A 23,091-nucleotide genomic window follows, 5' to 3' on the forward strand; every position below is an offset into this window, starting at 1 on the left:
CTGATGCTGAAATTCAAATCTGGAAATAATGTTACTAATGGCGTATTTTCGGTAATTTAAAGTGCATATGTAAAGTGACGTATTTCCAGTTTTCACTACTGGCTAATGATAATATTAGATTGCATTTGTGATCGTTACCATAATAATAATACAACCCAAAAACTGGCTCAACAATCCTAAAATGCATTCAGCTAGTGAATAAGAATATTATATTATATTAATATTATATTTTTATATAAATATAACTATATTATATTTAATATTATATAATATAGTCAAAATATATATTATACGGCCAATTAATTGCTGAAACATTAGCAGTTAATTGGCCGTATTGAAGAACTCAGTGATTTTCAGCGTGACACTATCATAGGATGGCAGCGTCACAAAGAGTTAGTTCGGGAGCAACAACAGCACAATCCACATCTGGTAGGCCACATAAAATTACTAAGCGGGACCGCTGAGTGCATGTAAGGCAAAAAATCGTCTATCCTCGGTTGAAACATTCGCTACCGAGTTTCGAAATGACTCTTCAAGCAATGCCACCACCACAATTGTTTGTCGAAAGCTGAGAAACATCGGTTTTTAATGGTCGCACAGCCGCACATAAGCCTAATATCAACAATGACGACGTCAAGCAGTTCGGTTGGAGTGGTGTAAGGCGCATCACCATTGGATTTGGGAGTGATGAATTATGCTTCATCATCATCTGGCAGTCTGTACGAATATGAATTTGGAGGATGTCAGGAAAACAACCTGCTTGAATGTGTTGTGCCAGCTGTGAAGTTTGGTGGAGGAGGCATCATGGTCTGGGGTTTTTTTCATGGTATACGTCCCATCTGAAACGTTGGCCCAGAAACAATACCCAGAGAGGACCGAGGTTGTACAATACCAGGCAATTTAAGGCAAAGATTGGGCAAGCCCAAAGCACTTTCGCATGACAAAAGTCAGTTTAATATCTTGGGAACCGAAGAAGGTATCAAGTCGGTAAGAACAGATTTATACTTTGACTTGCCCAAAGGCCAAAAATGTGATATCTGTTGTTATCAGTTTAATACTGATACAGGCCCGATCGGTCCTAATATATTTAAATGAGTTTTGTCAGGCGACAAAGTGCGTGTAGCTTTCTCCACGTTTGCCACGAGTTGCCCTGGTGTACTACTACTAGTCTCAATTCCTCCCATCGTGGAGAAGTGCAAAAACAAGGTTTTGTAACGCTCGCAAAGGGCGTTACAAAAAAACAACTACTCTAGTATGCATCGGAACGCCCATTGCGAGCCAGGCAGAATCACCCGATAACAGTGACCTCCCATGCTAATGTCCTTTCAGAAGAATGGAACAAATCAAGAAATTTGACATTGCTTGTCACAGAAACTTGTTTATTTAAACCTACCAAAGTTATTAGAAGCTTAAGTTGTGAAAAGATGAAATACTGAAGATGATAAGTTAATGAAAGCATAAATCTGTTTTTCAAGAAGAAGGAAAGAAAACAAAAGTTGGTATGCTGATCTTAATACATAAAACGAAAATAGAGGATAAGGATCAGTTTGCAAATGTATACAACGTCAAGGAATAAAAACATTGACCTTATGACAAGTGAGATTCGAAAGAGGTAAACGTTACGGTACGGGAGTACCCTCTTTGCGTCTTCTTATCTGAGTTCTGTATGGTGTTAAAATATGAAAAAAAAAAAAACCCGAACGGATACACTGAATGCCCAAATGAAAGTATGAAAGGAGGATTTTATCAAATGGGAATCATATGTAATCTGCTACTAAATGTATGTGCATTTGCAAAATATAGGAACGAGATAAAAGTATCTCACATAATCCGAGTGAACGATAATTAAGTATTCTTGTCAACCATGGAATCCATCGTTTCGTCAGCAATAGTTACACGTGTTCTAAGCTGTACATAAAGCTAGTAGTCATATTGCGGATAGTGTGAATGTAAAATTTGATAGGATAATGGATCAATAGCGCTAAAAAAGCTTTGAGTGCAATATGATTAACGCCGCTAGTCGTGCCGATGCCAATATGAAGAGAATTGCCTCCTTGCTGGGGTTTCACGCATTACAGTGGTGTGTAGTATGAGAACGGACTACCAATCATCCAGCTAATGGAAGTTGTATGAACGAGGTAACTTGTATTTGTAGCGGACATAAATTGGAGGAATAAGATGCTCCCAAGTCAATGCAACTGTGGCCAGGTGAAATGGCTGCCAGAAGGGAACTGAGAATTTGAGACAGGCGTTGTGATAGGATGTCATATTGCAGGCCTATATGTTCGACAAATCGGGCCATCCCAGTTCAATCAGTGATACCTGATTGACTGAGATGAAAGCACAGGGGAGTCAACTGCAAGTGCTACCTTCAGTGGACGACTCACCACACTCACCGAACGTGACTGTAAGTTGCCACGAAGGATAATATTTAAAACCTGTCATTCGTCGGCCGAACCGTTGAATGCAGAATTCTGGGCATCGACTATATGCAAGTCCCACATTACTCTCGAACCAACATGCAGCGTCGTCTTTTATCCATTACCCATTTTTTTATTTTTTATCCATTTGTTAATACGATATTTAAGGTACTGTTTCAAAATTAAATTTTCTTCGGAGGCACATTACACTATCGTCCAAAATCTAAGGTCGAATTACCTTTTATCTACATATGAAAAAAATTATTTTCATGACTACAGCCAAATGTGGACATACATTTATTGCCAGCATACTACGAAATTTATAACACATTTTTGTGTAATATAATTTATTAACCATTTTGAATACTGCAATCCATTCAGATTACTTTGTAGTAATCTGAATGGATTGCAGTATTCCATTCAGATTCCTACAAAGACAGTGGAGTAGTTATATTCAAACGACGTATATTAGATCTGTTTGGTCCGTCTATCTGTTTGAATATAACTACTCCACTGTGGCTTAGTGGATTTTAATGAAATTTGGAATTTGAAATCTTTGTTATTTTTTATCGAATCTTCTTGATTATTGTTTATCTCATCTCATCATCTCATCTTCCTTTTCCCTCTTTTACTTGGCGGTGTCGAGGGTTTATTAATCATCGTACCTCAAACCGTTCACAGGATAAGGTGGTCAGCCCTACGCCTCGGTATATCCTATGTCCTGTAGTGTTGAGTTCTCAAGGCTGGTTTGCCTACTTTGCGGGATGAAAAACCCCAGGATAAAGTGTAGAAAAAACCCTACTGTCTACGTCCAAGAGCTTCTAACTTGGCTATGGCTGAGGAAGATCCTTGAGCTCCTCACGTCACCGACGGGAATCGAATGTAGGACACTTCTTCCCCAGGCATATGGTTGCGAAGCGCACAGCCACTAGGCTAACTGCGCGGACATTTACACATCTGATTCTATTTGTTATTACTAACATGCTATCAAATCCCTCAACCTTACATGTTTATAAAACGTTTTATTTTAATACTGTTCATCTTTTTAAGAATCGTTAGTGAATTTGGATCATTAAACTTTTGTCCATTTATTTTCCATTAAAGTCATTTAAATTTATTAAACTTTATAGTAACTTTTATTAATCTTCTAAAATTCTGCTAATTTTCGTATAAAAATAAACTTATTTTATTTTATTTCAAATGGAATATGCTTTAAATGTGGAGTTAGTTATTGCGAAAATTTTTCAGAACAGCTTTTTACCATGTTACACAATTCCTATGTTCTAATATTTATTGATTTATTATTATTATTATTATTATTATTATTATTATTATTATTATTATGTTTTCCATTTATAACCTACAGTTTTATATCATTTCGAACTATTTGGTTTTCACTGGTATTGCTGGATTGATATGGTTGATATCTCTCGAGAAAAGTTTCTTGCTGATCCCAGATACGAATTTCTACCAAACCTTAAAATTCATCCTCCGGAAAGAAGTTATATGGGTACAGACAGACCGACACACACGTTTGTGATCCATTGTTCGAACTCAACTAAAATCTCCCCTGTGTCATATCCAAGCACTTTTCTTGCGACATCCGAAATCCAAAGTTAAGGAAAGGGAAATCATTCTGCTCACGTTATACCTCTGTACCATTGCAATCAAAAAGGGATACCATTGTAATCAAATATCTGTTATCGAAGTACTTTGTCTTGGACAATTCCCTATCACAAATGGTTTAAAATAAATTTTGAAGTAAAGTTATTACGCGAGTACTTTCGTAACACAGTTGGTAACGATGACTTTAGGATAGACCTTACCCATTTGAGTCCTCCATAGAGAATGTTTCTAAAAGCTCTTTAACCGAAGGCGAGTTAGTCGGTCTATATGATGTAAGTTTTTATTTTTAAACCTGCAAGTCGGGTTCCCACTCCCTCCTGCATAAGGGAGAACGAACCGGCCTAAGAACACACTACTCACCAGACATAGTAAATGTTAATGAATTCACCACCCTGTTATTATCAAAATTACATCATAACAAGACAGCCAAGTTATCCGGGACTAAGAGAGCATTGGGTCTAATCGATAAAGAGAGATGGGATCGGTGGGATTATATGCAAAAGCACGTGACAGATATTGCTTCCATTAAAATTGATGGAACATTAAAATAATAAAAATAAACAAAAAACAGAACAGTACCGTATAAATTAATAAACTAGGAACATTAATTAAACAAACAAGAACAACTTTCAATGAGAACACAAATTCTCCTCAATGAACCGTACAAGAAAAGAAGCATATATACACATAAAATATTAATAGTGTAACTATCCTTTTTAACAATGCATGTTTTATGTAAACCTTTTTAACAATGCATGTTTTATGTAAACCTTTTTAACAATGCATGTTTTATGTAAGAGGAGTCCTGATTCTTATTGAATTGGCGGAATATTAACATTCAAATTATTAAGAGAACGAAAAAGTAGAATTTAATCTGAAAACTAATATAGCTTTCAAAAGACTTGAACAAAGCTTTTAATAAAGTAAATGAAGAAAGAAAAATGCTGGTATCATATCAATAATATGGATTTCAAAAGTTCATACCACCGACATCATGCATTTCAATACTGCCATTATTAAAGCTAGTAATCTTCTTCTTCTTCTGCAGCTTCTCCCACTTAAGTGGGGTCACTGTTGATAATGAGGCTCCTCCTCACCTTCCTGTCTCGGGCTGTCACCACATCCAAGTTCTTCATCCTCAAGTCCTCTTCTACCAGCTCCCTCCATCTCTTCTTTAGCCGCCCGCGCTTCCGCCTTCCTTGCGCATCCATCTGCATGACCCTTCTTCCCACATATTCGTCCTCCCTCCTCATCACATGACCAAACCATCTCAACCTTGCCTCCTGTATTTTCGCTCCTAAGTTCGTAACTTTCGCTGTTCCCCTGACATAGCCATTTCTCAGACGATCCTTTCTGGTCACACCGCACATCCACCTAAGCATTCTCATCTCTGCTACCTCCATCCTGCTGATGTTATTTTTCCTCAGGGCCACAGTTTCTATAGCATATGTCATAGCTGGCCTACTGTCCTATAGATTTTGCCTTTCAGATTGATCGGCACCCTCTTATCGTATAACACTCCAGCCATCTCCCTCCAGTTCCTCCATCCCGCTTGTATCCTGCATCCCACTTCCTTCTCAGCTCCTCCATCTTCTTCCACTGTTGAACCTAAGTATCTAAAGTCTCTCACCTTCCTGATGACATTTCCTTCCAGCTCCAGATCTGTCTCCTGGCCACCGCTCACTGCGCAACACATATACTCTGTCTTACTTCTGCTCAGTCTCATACCTCTCTCTCTTCCAGTACTTTTCTCCATTTTTCCAGTTTAGTTCCTTCTTCTTCTCTTGAATCTGCACACAGCATGATGTCATCTGCACACAACATTGTCCAAGGCGCATCTTCTCTCACCTCCTCTGTTATCACTCCATCACAATATTAAACAGAAACGGACTTAATGCTGACCCTTGATGCAAGCCAACTGTTACTTGAAAACTTTCTGTCTCTCCCAGACAGGTCCGAACACTTGTCTTCACATTTCTGTACATTTCCCGCACCAACCTGACATATTTCTCTGGAACCTTCTTCTCCCTCAGAAACCTCCAGACTTCTTGCCTTGGCACTATATCGTATGCTTTCTCCAGATCAATAAATACCAGACGTAGCTCCCTTTGTTTCTCTCGATATTTTTCCAACATCTGTCGTAACCCAAAGATAGCATCTGTTGTTGATCTACTAGGCATGAAGCCAAATTGTTCCTTTGCAATCTCCACCTCCTTCCTCAATCTACCATCAAGAACCCTTTCTAGGATTTTCATTGTGTGGGACATCAACTTTATTCCTCTGTTATTTTTACAGTCTTGTGCATCCCCTTTACCCTTGTAGATGGGGACAAGAGTACTCTCCCTCCATTCCTCGGGTATATTTTCCTGTTGGCAAACTTTTATGAACAGGTCCCACAGCAGGTCAATTCCCTCTTCCTCCCCAGTGCCTTCCATGCCTCCACTGGAATTCGGTCGGGGCCCACCGATTTTCCATTCCTCAATCTTTTCATGGCCTCCGTCACTTCCACTCTACTGATGTTCTGCACCATCCCCTCAGAAGGCTGCCCATCTCCTCTTACATTTTCCTCATTCAAAAGTCCCTCAAAGTATATTTTCCATTTGTTTCTTATGTTCACATCCCTCCATAATACCTTCCTTCAGCGTCTTTGATCTGCCTCACATGTAAGATGTCCTTTGCTGCTTTATTTCTACATTTCGCTAGTTGGTAAATGCCAGCTCAAACTATGATTAAAACCCGTAATAATAGAGCGAAATGAATTTCAGATTGCTGATAATGCATACATTACACCACAAAAGAACATAAAATGAAACTCTTCCAACAAGAAAACAGAAACAATCTAGTTCGAATAAAAGACTTCAATAGGAGAAGCTCCAAAATAACTATAGAAAATTGTTGTACACGTCAGAATATTTAAACACTTACATCACTATCTGAACTGTGAAAACGGTCATAATGAATAAAAGAGATTAGATACAACAAAATAAAAGTAACAATGCCCTAGCTCAAAGGTTCCCAAACTTTTTTTCCGTGGGCCGGTTATTTTAATACTTCATCTTCGTGACCCACTAAAATTTTATGGCCAATAGGTAAATAAAACAGATTTGAATGTTTTCATATTTTCATTTATTATTATTATAATAAAGAAGCGTTTACTCTTACAAAAATATAAAGAAATTAAACTAAAGCCAAAGAATTTATTAATGAACAGTGTGATGCTATTGATTGATAACTAGAAACTTCAGGTTTGGAGGAAAAGATGATAACTTTATTCTTAAATCCGGATCGACTTCCAGTAGGTTTCTATATTTATTTAAAAAAACACTGTTGAAAAGCCTGTTTTACACTTATCGGTTATGACAAAGGGCATTAGAAAATTTATCGCTTTTTTCTGCTAAAAGTGGGTACTCCTGATGGCAAGACAGCAAAAATTTCATCAGTGGTATTGTGGTGAAGATGTCTTTGAGTGCCGTAGGTCTCATGGACTCGTTTGAAAGTGCCGCACCAAAAATAACACATAATGGTTTGTCATCAGCACTCTTGATGAAACCGAATTGTATGTAATCCTCAGAATACTGTCGGGTTCAGTACATCTTCTTTTTTGTAAGAGTAGTAGACAACACATCGTTCGGCCGTTTATTAGTGCTGTTCTCAGAACTTGTGCCCGGCTGCACGTCATTCGATTGTTCTAATCGAGGAGTTTGTAACTGGCGCATTGTTTGTTTGTTGTTTTATTACCCATTTATCCATCGTTAAATGGGTAATGGCAAGCGAGATGAAGAAAGAATGAAATAAATTATTTAGAAACAATTATAATAATTACGGTTGTTCAGCCAAACCCACCGGCAGTAGCGGCTCGTGGCTTGAAATCGTGGGGGTGCTGCAACTTTCGAAATATACATACACACTGTAAGTACAGTGTATACGTGTTTGGATAAAATATCAAAATTATAGTAAAAATTAAAAAAAATTAAACATGAAAAAATATTTAAATTGTACATTTTTGGTCTGATGTATTAAAATAAAGAACTTTTATTGTTAAAAAAGACCAGAAGATAAATGATTAAATATACAAAAAGCCAACAAGTTTCACTAGCCACTGTCTAGCATTTTCAAGGCTGAACTGGTGTGAAAACAAATGCATTAAGTTACATTTAAAACATACACTTTAGTAACTGTTAGGCCGTTACATTTGATCATTCGTGTTTCATGGCGTGCATGTGTTCGAATGCTTCAGTCAGAATCCGGTACATGACCACGTGTTGTGTAGTTTTTTGCATATTGTAGTTCTGTTGAACTGAGAGAGATGATGAGATTTTTCCATATGTCTTTAAGAATAATACCTTGATTTCTATTTAAATTATTGCCTGTTCGTAGTACCACAGCTGCTTCTTTTAAAGTTCTGTATCTGTAGTCATTCTCGATGTAAGGCATAGAACTGTTTTTCCAATCTATAACGTGATCTGATGTTAAGAAATGATGAGCTAAACCAGAAGTGATGAGTCTGTTATGATTGACATCCCCCACATGCTCCTTCTGTGTTATTTCAAAACTTCTAGAAGTCTGACCAATGTAAGAAAGGCCACACGTGCATGGAATTTCATATACTCCAGGACATTTGAAGAAAGGTACCTCATCTTTGGGTGATCTTAAGATTTGTCCGATCATGGTAGTTGGTTTAAAAACCACTCTGATGTTATGAGATTTTAACATTCTCGCCAATTTTGTGGAAACTGAATTAATATATGGAATGACAGCTGTGAACACATATTGGGGCATCGTAACACGTTGTTGGATAGCCATTTGTTTAAAATGTTAGAAGGGTATCCATTAAGAGATAGAGTGTTAGCTATTAGTGACAGTTCTCTCTGTACATCTGCTTCTTTTGAAATAGATCTTAAGGCTCCATTACGGAGCATGTGAATGATGCTGTGTTTTTGTGATCTATGATGGTTGGACGAATAATGTAGATATCTACCTGTATCTGTGGGTTTCTTGTAAATGGAGAGTTGGAAATTGTTATCTTCTTTCTTCACGAGGATGTCAAGAAAAGGAAGTTCTTTGTTCTTCTCTAGTTCTATAGTGAATTTGATGTTATTGTGTAGTGAGTTGATTTTGTTCAGAAACACGAGAAGGTTTTCCATGGTATCCTTCCAGATGATGAACACGTCATCGAGATATCTCCACCATCCTTACATCCTATTCCTCCACACCTTTATGGGGCTCCCAAGACTCACAAAGAAAACGTACATCTTCGTCCAATAGTTGATGGAAGATCCTCACCTACGTACTTACTAGGAAAGCATTTGGCAAAATTATTGAAAGGAACAATTAGACACAGAGAGACCTACATTAAAAACTCTCAACAATTTGTAGAAAAAATCAAAAGTATTAAAATATCAGAAACGGACATTATGGCTAGCCTTGATGTAGTGTCCTTATTCACTAATGTACCGATCGTAGAGGTAGTCAACATTCTGAAAGATCTTTTCCCTCAAGGCATCACACAGTTGTTTCATCATTGCCTGAAATCAAATTCCTTCAAATTTAACAACACTGTATACAAACAATCGGAAGGTCTAGCCATGGGTATCCCCCCTCTCACCACCATGTGTAGACCTTTTTATGGAAAAACTTGAAAAGGGTATTCTTTCCACCATTTTATCAAAACCGTCAATTTAGTGGAGATATGTCGATGACGTGTACATCATCTGGAAGGATACCATGGAAAACCTTCTCGTGTTTCTGAACAAAATCAACTCACTACACAATAACATCAAATTCACTATAGAACTAGAGAAGAACAAAGAACTTCCTTTTCTTGACATCCTCGTGAAGAAAGAAGATAACAATTTCCAACTCTCCATTTACAAGAAACCCACAGATACAAGTAGATATCTACATTATTCGTCCAACCATCATAGATCACAAAAACACAGCATCATTCACATGCTCCGTAATGGAGCCTTAAGATCTATTTCAAAAGAAGCAGATGTACAGAGAGAACTGTCACTAATAGCTAACACTCTATCTCTTAATGGATACCCTTCTAACATTTTAAACAAATGGCTATCCAACAACGTGTTACGATGCCCCAATATGTGTTCACAGCTGTCATTCCATATATTAATTCAGTTTCCACAAAATTGGCGAGAATGTTAAAATCTCATAACATCAGAGTGGTTTTTAAACCAACTACCATGATCGGACAAATCTTAAGATCACCCAAAGATGAGGTACCTTTCTTCAAATGTCCTGGAGTATATGAAATTCCATGCACGTGTGGCCTTTCTTACATTGGTCAGACTTCTAGAAGTTTTAAAATAACACAGAAGGAACATGTGGGGGATGTCAATCATAACAGACTCATCACTTCTGGTTTAGCTCATCATTTCTTAACATCAGATCACGTTATAGATTGGAAAAACAGTTCTATGCCTTACATCGAGAATGACTACAGATACAGAACTTTAAAAGAAGCAGCTGTGGTACTACGAACAGGCAATAATTTAAATAGAAATTAAGGTATTATTCTTAAAGACATATGGAAAAATCTCATCATCTCTCTCAGTTCAACAGAACTACAATATGCAAAAAACTACACAACACGTGGTCATGTACCGGATTCTGACTGAAGCATTCGAACACATGCACGCCATGAAACACGAATGATCAAATGTAACGGCCTAACAGTTACTAAAGTGTATGTTTTAAATGTAACTTAATGCATTTGTTTTCACACCAGTTCAGCCTTGAAAATGCTAGACAGTGGCTAGTGAAACTTGTTGGCTTTTTGTATATTTTATCATTTAACTTCTAATCTTTTTAACAATAAAAGTTCTTTATGAAAAAGTATTATTTATTAGATAAAATTATACAGTTCGGTATAATTCAAAATTACTTAAAAATAAAATATATTCTTCTTGTTTTGTTTCATGAAACAATATTGCTTATATAAAAATAAAATCCATTCCTTTAATTGTAATTAAAGGAATGGATTTACAATTTTTGGACATTACAATTAAATCCGTTAATTGTGATGTCCAAATATTTAAAGAGACGGAGTAAACACGATAAGCACTACGAACACTCTAGTACTGGCGCAAACTGCATATAAACAACAGTGGAACTGCGCGACGGACAGTGTCGCATTACGCTAAAGCACGCATCTCATTATGACGTGCATATGCTTGCGTGCGTAGCAATATGACACCGTGGTAAACACAGGGCTGCTAACGTCTTTCGCCCTCCTAAGTGCTACAAGATGGATTTTTATTATTTTTATACAAAATAAGAGAATTATATAGAGAATTGTTGATGATAAAATTAAATATTACAAGCAAATATAAATAAATTAATAAATATGTTTATATATCGAGAAGAATTGGGGGTGCTGGAGTTCCGTAGTGCCTATGCATGAGTCGTTCCTGCCCATCAAGCAAGGTACACGTAATCAGTAAATACAAAAAAAAAATACTCTGTCTCTCGATGCTTAAGTCAAACTGAATAAGCAGAGTGATTACGTTGCAGGCGAGTAAAACAAACACCAGACCGCCAAACGATTCGGCTGGTGGCACGGTTGCCACCGCGTGGCCTTGCCATTAGTTGAGCTACTTTACCGCGAACAAAGAGACTGTGAAATGGCTACGAGGACGCAGCGCGTTTTTCGTCTCTACTAATTAAATTATTTATTCATTAGTCCCGATTAAACGCTATTTACTTGTATTTTAGAGTTTCTTGGGGGAAAAAAAAAACGAAACACCTAAATTTTCGAGAGTTTTTTTGGGCGACCCGGCATTTAGCTTTCGTGACCCAGTGCCCGGTTGTGACCCACCATTTGGGAAACACTGCCCTAGATAATTAAATTCAGCATGATACAAAAAAAAAAGGAACTAGGAGTATATTTCTATTAATATTACGCAGATGTTTATAATAATACTGTTTTTAGTATGGCTTCATCCCCAAGAAATAATATCTACCACTTTTTAATGTATTTCAACTAAAATATTTGCCTTTTCTCAAACAAAACATTTTTAACTCATCTAAAACAGCCTCTATTTTTCATTCCTCCAACTCATAGATTTTTTGTGTAATGATTACAGTTCTTAGTCCATCATTCCATCTGCAGCAGGTGTTAACTTCCCACATCCCGATAGCCTTCGCTATAGAATTGTATAATCCGTATGATTCTGTCTATAGGACTGTCTGATTCTTAGGTCTTCGTACATTCAAATTTTGTGAAGAATCCTCTAGACAGCACACATTAATTTTCATGCTTAGAGGGATGCATTCTTACGCCCTTTATACTGCATGAAAAAAAAAAAAGATTTGTCACTCCAGAGAATGTTTCCCCCCCCCCGGATATAGCGCGTTTTTACATTTTTATCCCCCCCTTCTTCGGATATGAAAAAGAGAAATTTTTGGAATGTAATATGAGTTTGCAGAAATTAACTTACGAAATACCTGTTGATGCGACTCCTACATACAGCAAATGCGATGACATTATCCTGTAAGCCCCTGAAATTTCTGGATGATTTTGATGCTTTGTGCATTTAATATGTTTTTTTTTTGTTGTTGTTTTGTTGTTGTGTACACATTTGAATGTTCTTCAGTCCAATTTCTTATTTTCATACTTGTTTATTTCACACTTATTATTATTATCATTATTAATTTACTGATCCATTATCATAATAACAATAATAATGCTTCAGAAATTACAAATTACATAAGTGAAGCTGAATATAATTCATTTGCTGCATCATATAATACATGCACTGGAAAATAATGCTTCGTCTTGTGACTGCCAAGATAGCTTGATCATAGATGCGAGAAACTTTCATTGGAGCTTTTTAATTGAAAGTATGTTAGCTGGTCTCATACGGAAGCGCTCCCAGAAACTCGGGTTTTTCCTTCCAAAACCAATCAAACCGGCCAGGAGGAAACTGATATTTGAAATTTTATTAAAACTCAAGAATTCTTAATTTATTGGTACAAATTATAGCATAATACAACTGATGCAACATTGGTCTTACAGTAATACAAGTGATAACAGAATCTAGTAAAAATGAATACGATATAATTTATAAATATGATATTAATGCAATTGCTGCTCAAGTGGGGTTATAGAGACTGATAGATTAAGGAAGATTTAGGATAATAAATAGGAAAAGGAAATAGAAGGAACTGTACAATGTGGGTAACAAAAGGCCGTAATCGTACTGGTAACTAGAGAAATATAAATGTAGGTGATCAGTCACTATAAAAATGAAATAACTCTATCTGTGAGGGCTTACGTAAAATGGTATATACTTAGAAAAGGGGTTGAAGAAAACTTCAAATCCTCTAATTCTCTTATCTTTGCGCACTCACACTAAATTGGCGCTACTTTTTTTTTTTTTTGAAGAGTACGTATTCTTATATATTCACAAGAAATGTATTCAAGCATTTTTGTACTGATTTTAAGGATCCTCATGACTGTTTTGCTTTTGAAGATACTCCCCTCCCCCGAAAACTGGATTTCTTATTCTATCCAAAAAATTAGCAAGTTTCAGGTAAAATACACATACAGTTAACAAATAGAATACACTGGCATCACATCACAGTGACTTTAGCCACAATTCTGTCCGCCTCATCTCTACTGATTCTACATTCAGAATAAATATTTAAAAAATTAGTACCCGTTTTAAATGCTGACAGTTTGGGATTCGGTAAATATTTCCCTTCGGATTTCTCAGGCGTTGCTCATTTCGTTCGTCAAGTCCATCGAAGGGATCCCTCTTCCACTCAGTAGAATTTCCTGTTTGTAGTTGCTCAGTGTCATCATTGACGCCTTCGCCCTTCCAAAATCACAAAGTCATTCATGCTTTCGGGCGACATGTTCTAAACACACCGAGAGTTTTGACGATGGGAACCTTGCTCAACAATGATATTTTTATCATCTTTTCTCCCTAAAAAATTGCTGACTGATAGTTTTGTTCTTTTATCTTGTTTGTTATTCGTATTGCCTTACTGGAAGCCTTTTTCATGTTGTTATTTATTATTTTTATCTTCTCCTTCTTCTTCTACTGCTTCTCCATCTTCTTCTCCTTCTTCTTCTCCTTCTTCTTCTTCTCCTTCTTCTTCTCCTTCTTCTCCCTTTTCTCCTTCTTCTTCTCCTTCTTCTCCTCCTTCTTCTCCTTCTTCTTCTCCTTTTTCTCCTTCTTCTTCTCCTGCTTCTCCTTCTTCTTCTCCTTCTTCTTCTTCTCCTTCTTCTCCTCCTTCTTCTCCTTCTTCTTCTCCTTCTTCTCCTTTTTCTCCTTCTTCTCCTTCTTCTTCTCCTGCTTCTCCTTCTTCTTCTCCTGCTTCTCCTCCTCCTTCTTCTCCTTCTTCTCCTTCTCCTTCTTCTTCTTCTTCTTCCATTCTTGCCAACTGAATACTCTTTACTAAACACAATAAAGGTTTATTATATACACTGGTGTTCAAAACCTAAAGATGAACGCTATTTCCGAAGAACGCTATTTCCGAAGAACCGCAAATTCACACAAACCAGTTTGCGGCAATCTTCCGATTTCGTGTAGAAGGCCGGAACATATTCAAATTTTCAAATTGCGCTTAAAGGGATCATGGAGTAACACTCAACAAGATAAAAAGCTAAAGGCTGCGCTAAGTGAATTGTGTTTGAAGCTCTTTTCGTGTAGGAATAAAGTTACAAACTCGAATACCAACCAATGCGGGAAAGAAAGTCACAGAATTACTGATATTGCCAGAGAGTTTGGAATCTCACATAGCGTTGGTGTCCAGGCTCTGGGCAGCGTTTCAAACCAAATGAATGTGTTTCAGACGTATGCTAAGAAGTTTCCCTCGCTCTACCACGGAGCATGAAGACAGATTTTTGGTTATAACAGCAAAACGTAATCGACGCACAACGGCAGGTCAGCTTGCAAGTCCGCTCCATTCAAGCACAGGTTCATATCTCGACAAACTGTGGCAAGATGGCTTCGACAAGTAGGCCAATACGCCCGAAAGCCTGTAGTCTGCTCCCTTTATCCACAGCTCATCGTAGAGTACTTTTTCAGTGATGTTGAATCCATAAAAATTGGACAAGACATCAATAGGCTAATGTATCTTTACAGATGAGAGTTGTCCTCAACTCTCATCTTGAGGATGCTTGCCATCGCGAGAATGTTCTTGAAAGCGATAAATACTACGGACCACGCTGTGAGAAGGCTTTATACTCAATGGACGCACGGAGTTACAAGTTCTGGAAAAAGGGATTATGACTGGTGAACGATATTGCAACGAAGTTCTTCAGCGTCTTGTTCGATTGTTCCGTAGTGCTGTAGGCGAAGAATTCATTTTTATGGATCACAATGCCTCATCGCATCGTACACGTGCAGTGGAGATACTTGTGGAGACAGAGGATGTTAATCGAATCGAGTGGCCAGCACGCTCCCCGGATCTCAATCCCATATAACATATTTGGGACGCAATAGGGAGATGCATTGCTGCTCGAAATTCCCTTTCAGAAAACAAACAAAGCCTTATCCTTGCTCTGAAGGCGGAGTGGGCCAGTTTGCTTCAAGAACTCCTGAATCACTTGGTGCTAAGCTTCGTATGATGTTGTGAGAGCTGCATCGCAGTTCGGGGTGTACATATTCCATACTGAAATGCCTCTCTGCATAGTTTTTTTTTTTGTAAGCACTTTATTCCTTAACTACATCCTTAGGAAATTTGTAACTTTTGCCAAAATATACTGGAATGTTAATTTGTTCGAAATTTATGACACATTTGTATTTTAGTAATATAATTTATTAATATGGTTGCAATAAATTTACGTGCACATTTGATTGTAATGATGAAAATAATATTTGTTTTCATATGCAAGTAAAATGTTGTTCATCCTTAGCTTTTGGACACCAGTGTAGTTCACGTTGTATTTTTTTCCTTATATACTTAATCATCAGATTATATTCAGATTAAATCTTATGAACACGTGACTACTGACGAGACAAGCAATTACGCATGTCAAACTCAGTGACCTGGTATCTAAAAGTCTTATCGATAATCCATAACTAGTATGTTTATAATACAGAGAATAAGGAGAATTGCTGTTTGATCGATTTGTCTTTATCTATAGAAACCGCAGCATATCGGAAAAAAATTTTGATCATTAAGCTACATCCAAGTACTTTGTAGCTTGAATCAATGCCTGCGAGGGATACGTTTCAAGTTTTAGAAAACAAACCATCAACGACGGAGAATTCTAAAGATGGAATTAACATCATTACAGGTAAGTGGAAGCATTTAAAATGCTACTCTTTAAAAGATGTACTTAGAGAGAGTCTTTGAAAGAAATTTATAAATTCTTTCAAAGGCTGTCATTGTTGATGTACATTTTTCTCTAAATTATGCATAATGAGACCTCTGCCGTTGAAGTGGTTTGCTTGAAAGGCCAATGCTCATGCCACTGAGGATGTTGAAGCGTGTATCTGTGTTTTTATAAACATTATTTAACTATCGAAGAAACATCAAAGATATCACGCTTTCCACATTAACTTAGACAAGATTATATTTTTCTAAATATAAAGAATTCATAGCCATGAACATCAATATTTTATTTTAGAACCCTTGCGTTCTTCTACGTCACTCCCCTTAACCAGCCATTTTTGACGAGGCGTTTTTACACATACGTAAGTTAAAAACATTTAACTTTCTAAAGAAAAATACGTCACTCGTATTTTGATTTATTTCTCTCGTATGTTGAAGAAATGACTCATAAAAGCCTTGATTTCATTATAGAGGTGTAAACATCCCCAAAAACGTAAGCAAGGTATCTTAGCCTATTTTTAGTCTACTGAAGGCTTTGCCACAAACTCACTCTTCAATGAAACGCCGTTATAGAATTAATCATAAGCACAAAGCGTATGTTGTATTTCCTAAGCTCTCCCATAGATGGCGCATAAGAGTTATTTAACATTCTATCCAACATCGTTTCATTTCAGTCTCGTGTTCCGCCACGCGCAACACATGTATTGTGCAAAGTATGTACGGACTGCGTAGATTTCATTAAATCATTCCCAATTTATGACGCTTTTATAGAACTAGTCGTCGGCATTTTAGCTCACTTCAAAGACGCTTAATTAGCAAAGAGTGACTTGTAATTTATTTCACAGATAGTTTTGTCATACAGCCAAGTAAGTGTTTTTTGAAACTAGCAGCATCGTTACTAATTAATTAATTCAATGGGCTAATTTTTTTAAAAATATTTTATTTGCTATCGGTAAATTTTCAAAGGTATAAAATGTGTAAATAGAAAGATTTTTTTACCGTTGGCATAAAAAAATGCAACTTTCTTTAAGCTGCTATCAAAGCAAGTTGGAATCAGATAATTATCAGAGCGATGATTTATTATTTTGTGTGTGAAAGCCAAATAAAAGTAGACGGCAAATAGCACTTAACGAAAAGATAATTAGTTGAATAATACATGCCATTCTAAGGAAAAATAATAGTTGAATGGAGTTCTAATGTAAAACTGAAAGTTTCTTTAACATGAAATAAAAAAATAATTCATAAAAATATAAGAATAAGAAGTATAAAAGTATATACTATTAGCAAATGAAGTGGATAACACTGTACAATAAATTAATAGAATTTGACATCATTAGAAGAATTTAGGTGACCTGATTGAGGTAAAAAGTGGCCCATCTAGTTCAACATTCACGGAAATATTTGAGCGGAATAGTTAATTAACCAATCACATCAAGTGTAATTAAGCATTTAGGTTGTTATCGGACTAAATCAAACCCTAAAGGTTTCCTGACTTGCCTTTTTTCATAACTTAATTAGAATTCATATGCAATTAATTGCAATTTAATTAACAGAACGTTCTTCACATCCTGCTAGAGATTCACTCAAAATTTTAATGTAATGGAAATTACATTAAAATTACATTAGAAAAAAACAATGAAAATGAACTGGAAATGAACAGATAATGCGATAGATAGAAAGAAATGAGCACCGGTTGTATTTTAAAAGTAAGATTTTTAATGAAAACTATGCATTTGAAACATTTACTGATAATTATCTAGAGATATTGACTACATTCGGTATTATCCACACACACACACACACACACACACCAATATGTTGTTTATGTAGGATTGCAGTTTTGGTTGTGTCTGTGTGTATTTAACATTAAACTTCACTAGCCAAATGTCAATTAATTTCAGTCACAATAAATTAGCAACTACACATCATCTATCATGAATATGAGGATTTAAACATCCCTAAGTGGTGATGGCGCATCGCTACCATTATTCAATTTTTGATGCAGCTGTTGCTAACTTATCAATTATCATTTTTCCCCCTTCTTGTTCATTTCCACGAAATAAAAAAAAAGTTGTTTGTCATTAACAGTAAATATTTTTGTCATTCGTAACTTCAAAAATTAATTTGAAGTTATTCGTATAAATTGTTTTGTAAATTCATAATGAGTGGTTTACATTATCATGTTTACTAAATTTAAATAAATAAAACTTGCTATATGCAAGTATTACATTAAATATGAATATGAATAAATGCAGATATTAACAAATACCAAGAAACTGTGGAGTTTTATATTTTGTGTAAGAAAAATCTGAGTTTATGTTGAATATGCTGTATTAATAATATGAGAGAAGCTTTTGGAATCCTTTTCTTGGAGGATATTTCAATCTTTTCGAAAGTCTGATCAGGAAAAAATTGACTATTTCACCTACATATTTAAAGCATATTCATTTATGTTAGTAGTTTTAGGTCTTCCTATAAAATTACTCTTGCTGTAGTATTTTAGAAAAAAATATTACTTTGTGCGTCTTTCTTTTTTTTTTTAAGTATTTAAAATCTTTATTTAAATATTTGCATACATAAATAAATATAAATATCTGCATTCTTTGATTATATACTGCTAAACATTAAAGATAAAAAAGAGATTTCATTTGGCAAGTGAAACGTTTATAAGGAGTACTACTTTTATTCCTTATAGTTGAAAAGAAATTTAAATAGAGAATGTCTGTATTTGGAAGATACGGAAACTATTTTTTGCTCTGTCACTTTTAATCAATTTTTCTTTATTGCTTTGTAGTTTCAATCAAGCAAAACATATAAGGAAAGGCTCTCTCCGCATACGCTTTTTCCTTAATTACTGATCCTGGTCTCTACTGCCCTTTCGACATTTTTGGAATTTTGTACCTCTTTTGTCAACATCGTTAGCATTGCGCCATTAAATTTTTATAGTTTATTCGCGAAAGATGCAAGTATCCATATCTCTTAACCAAATAAGACCTTAACTTTAGTAATGAGAAAACGAAGTTACGATACCGAGAGTATAGTGACTCCGCCTTTGTGAAAGTTGTGTTAGTTTACATCACTGTATTCGAAAGGCCCTCTTCTTGGAGGACCGAGAAGAGCAATATTTTTGCATTTCATTATTGTTCTCATTATCAAAAGCCAGTCAGAAAGAACGTTATGCTAGTTAATGAAGAGCAGTACGCATGCTTGCTGTGTTGTGTTTTCCGTCGAAATAATTAGTTTGAAGGAAGGCTTCATTTGCAAATGTGACTACGTATTTTAGTATGACAGTTATTAAAAAAATTCTCAACATTTTCTAATGTACAAAGATTTTCATGTATCGTTCATATATTTAGCCTAATGACTAATCGCAGCCAAGTAATCTGGCCGATTTTTAACTTAATTGTTAGTAGAATGAATGGCGAATTGTATCTTGATGTTCCTTTTTGAGGTGAGATGAAGAATTCTATCTCTCCACCTCCGTCCGAGACTCAATATGGAAAAAAAATATACAATAGGTTAATCATCGCCATTAAGACTCTACCCCATACATTAATGTGTATGGGGGAGAGTCCCTTCATCTGTCTGCGTACATAACGTTTCATTTTCATCACAACGTCATTTACTTACTCTACTTACTTAATTATTTTAATATGTTAAATAATTTAAATTGCTCAAAACAGTCTTTTTTCGCATTATAAACTGAATGTGAGAACTTGGAAGCGAACATTATTCGTTGGGCAACAAACAAAATGATATACACTTTATAGGAGTTTTGTCTCGTTACAATACAATCTAGAGCAATTTCGGAAGAGCGGAAGGGATACGATATTTTCTTATGACCCTTCTAAAGATTAAATTATAAGATTACTAACATTGCTTTTGTTTTATTACTGTAGGCAAACCATTTTCTCTTTTATGTTTTGGTTAATGGTTATGTTCAGAAGCTGTATTACCGGAGAAACTGATAAGGAGGATATTTTTCAATACCGCCAATGGGCTGTGACTTTCAAAACACTGGATGGCTTTATTTCTCCATCTCTTTAGTGTGTTATCAGTCAGGTCTTACAAAGTAGATGTTATTAACTAATTAGCATGTTTCGCACGTTTATGTTATCTTCTAAATGCATAGTTTCATAAGACAAATTTAATTAGAATATTAATTAACGTATTGATTTTGATTTTTGTCAGTATTTGCATTATTAATATTTTTTTTCTAATAAACATCTTTTCTTGGAACAAAGGGGGAAAATAATAAAGTACTCGTATATATATATATTGTCGGTGTATATATGTCTATCTCATCCGGATTATTTTGAATTAATAACAAGGCGGCAAAGGTCAAGGGGCGAGTGTATTATGTCCATCAATCGCATGTGCTTACCGGATGGTTCGTGCGTTTTGCAGGAAGCAAAATCCGAGTTTAAGACAGGCAAAGATAACCACAAACCATCTCCTAGAAAACTTAGGTTCAATTTGGTGGGAAGGCTTAGAAAATCGTATATTTCTAGCACGCTTTACGATTATTTGTAATTGTCTAAGTTTACTGAAGTCATTTATAAATCGTCAGTCCTTAGTTAACTGAAGACAGCATCTTCACTCACCCTTAGATTAACTTGGAATGCGCACCATGGTCTTTAGGTGGTAGATTGATTTCATCTCCCGGTGTGAAACGACCGCCTTATTTATATGAGGCGTGAAGTAGCTTGAAAAAAAACTCCCACGCTTGGTACGACAGGTTTGCGGTTTTTATTGGATGGGATTCGAATTTAATAAAATCATATATATATATATATATATATATATATATATATATATTTTTTTTTTTTTTTTTTTTTTTTTGTTAAGTTCTTCTTCCGGCAGCATCGTCGATCGATGTTATGCGCTATCATGAATAAACGTAAATTGTTTGTTCTGCTTGTTTCGGCATATCCGGAGGCAGAGAGACGGAGTGAGGGAAGATAATATTTTAACCTAGGTGGGTGGTATAATAGAGCATATATTAATCTGCATTCTTCACGTGAACTCTACTAATTTTTATCTATTTTGATATACGATTGCATATGCGTTATTTTTTATGTGATCCACTTTTTAATTTTTTGAAATAATATTAATCTTAACAATGAACTAAAATGACTGACATAAAATTAATAATTTCATGTCAAATATGACAAATTCATCATATGATTTTTTGGTCTGTTGGGCAAAAGATTGGTCTATTAAGCAAATTGTCTTCCAGTATAAAAATTTTACGAATGAGCTTTACAAGAGATCTAAAAATATTCCTTATCATCACTTCATATTAAGAACATTTTCCATCAAATCTCAGTTCAAATATCTAAAATAGCAGCGAAGCATGTATTTATTTAAGTAATAAATTATCAGGACTAATGAAGCTGAAATAAAGGCTATTTCTATTGACTCACAAAATATCATTTTTGAGTCAATGAATGAATCTGCGAGCGAATAAATGAAGTAGAAAAATCAGCAAGATTTGCCTTTAGGCAATTTGTTCCAACTTTCGATTCTGACAAATATGTTCATAAATATGAACTGAGATTTACACCTCTTGATTTACATCTTAATTACTTTTCCATGGACTGCAGCAGTACGTGAAGAGCTCGGGAATAGGTTTCATTAGGACACGAAATGATGGTAACGCTCTTTCAGAGAAAATGGAATTGAAATATGCTGATTAATTAGTGCTGGATTCCCTCTAGAAGGTACTTCCAAACGAAAACCATCAGCAAAAACTTTCTAAATTGTCAAATTTTGTATAAAAACTAAAAACACATTTATATTATTTATGTTTTGTAATTTTTACTAAAACTTTTGCTGAGAAAAAGTTTTCTCAAAAAAAGACTGGTCTATGGAGTAGGATTTTTTTGATTATCTAGCTCTTTCACCGTTGTCACAGGGGTTTTATTCTACTGCCCTTAAGATGACGAGTAGTGCCTGTAATTCTCAATTCATTACATCCGATGCTTCAAAAACAAGCAGTTTTTTAATGGCTACACACGGTCTTTTTTTAATGCTACTCCAAACTTTTAAGTAAAGCAGTATCACGCTATGCGATGAAAATCTACTACTAAAGACATTCACAGACATCCATTCAGCGTTCATTTGAATCCACAGGTTGTTTGGGAAAGGGAGAGTGAAGACTTTGCGCACTTCACCAAGACCGCAAGCTATTTCTAAACTTATTTTCACTTTATCTCCTTGTAACTGACGTTGTGGTAAACATCACGCGAGAGTAATTACTCTTCCCTGAAAAGAGTTCCGGAAGTTTAACACATGCCACAAGTGTGTGGGATAATTCACTTGACAAATATGTGTTACCTACTATTTGAAGACAAGACTTCTTTTTATTTCTATGATTCGAGTTATATCATTACTGCTTGCGCACTCTGGCAAGCGCATCCACAACAGTCTCCGGAAAATTCTGGAACTTTAGCTTCGTATGTTTTTATTTTATTAAGCATATATGTGAAACTTCCAGTCATGCATTACTGTCTGAGTGTTAAACGTAGACTGGTACGATAGAGTCCGCTACTAAACCAGAAATAATTTTTAATTAAAATGCTCTTCACAGTCCGAACAAATCAAAACCTCGAACGAGGTAAATTGCATACTCTACAAGCCGCGTTTTTCTTTTTATCATTTCCTCGAGGACTTTATTGGAATTCTGTTTTCTTTTATGCGTGTTAACTGTATAAAGAATAAGCCAAAAGTGAATTTA

At 35.6% G+C, this 23,091-nt stretch overlaps 1 protein-coding gene and 1 non-coding gene across 2 annotated transcripts in view; both read left to right on the forward strand.

The window, feature by feature from the left end:
* The first annotated feature begins 997 nt into the window (after window positions 1–997).
* Window positions 998–1,184, forward strand: LOC150094311 (U2 spliceosomal RNA). The gene has a single exon (XR_016550283.1). It is a non-coding gene; the product is annotated as a U2 spliceosomal RNA (small nuclear RNA).
* Window positions 1,185–17,050: 15,866 nt separating this feature from the next.
* The window catches only part of LOC150094312 (uncharacterized), an 88,072-nt gene continuing 82,031 nt past the window's right edge, over window positions 17,051–23,091 (forward strand). The window contains exon 1 of the mRNA XM_090411935.1: window positions 17,051–17,218. The gene's annotated coding sequence lies outside the window, so the exon portion shown is untranslated. The remainder of the gene's footprint in view (window positions 17,219–23,091) is intronic.

The sequence above is a fragment of the Typopeltis vanoorti genome, chromosome 22 (genome assembly GCF_054136105.1).
Source record: "Typopeltis vanoorti isolate ZY-2024b chromosome 22, IOZ_Tvanoo_1.0, whole genome shotgun sequence".
Classification (NCBI taxonomy): Eukaryota; Metazoa; Arthropoda; class Arachnida; order Uropygi; family Thelyphonidae; genus Typopeltis; species Typopeltis vanoorti.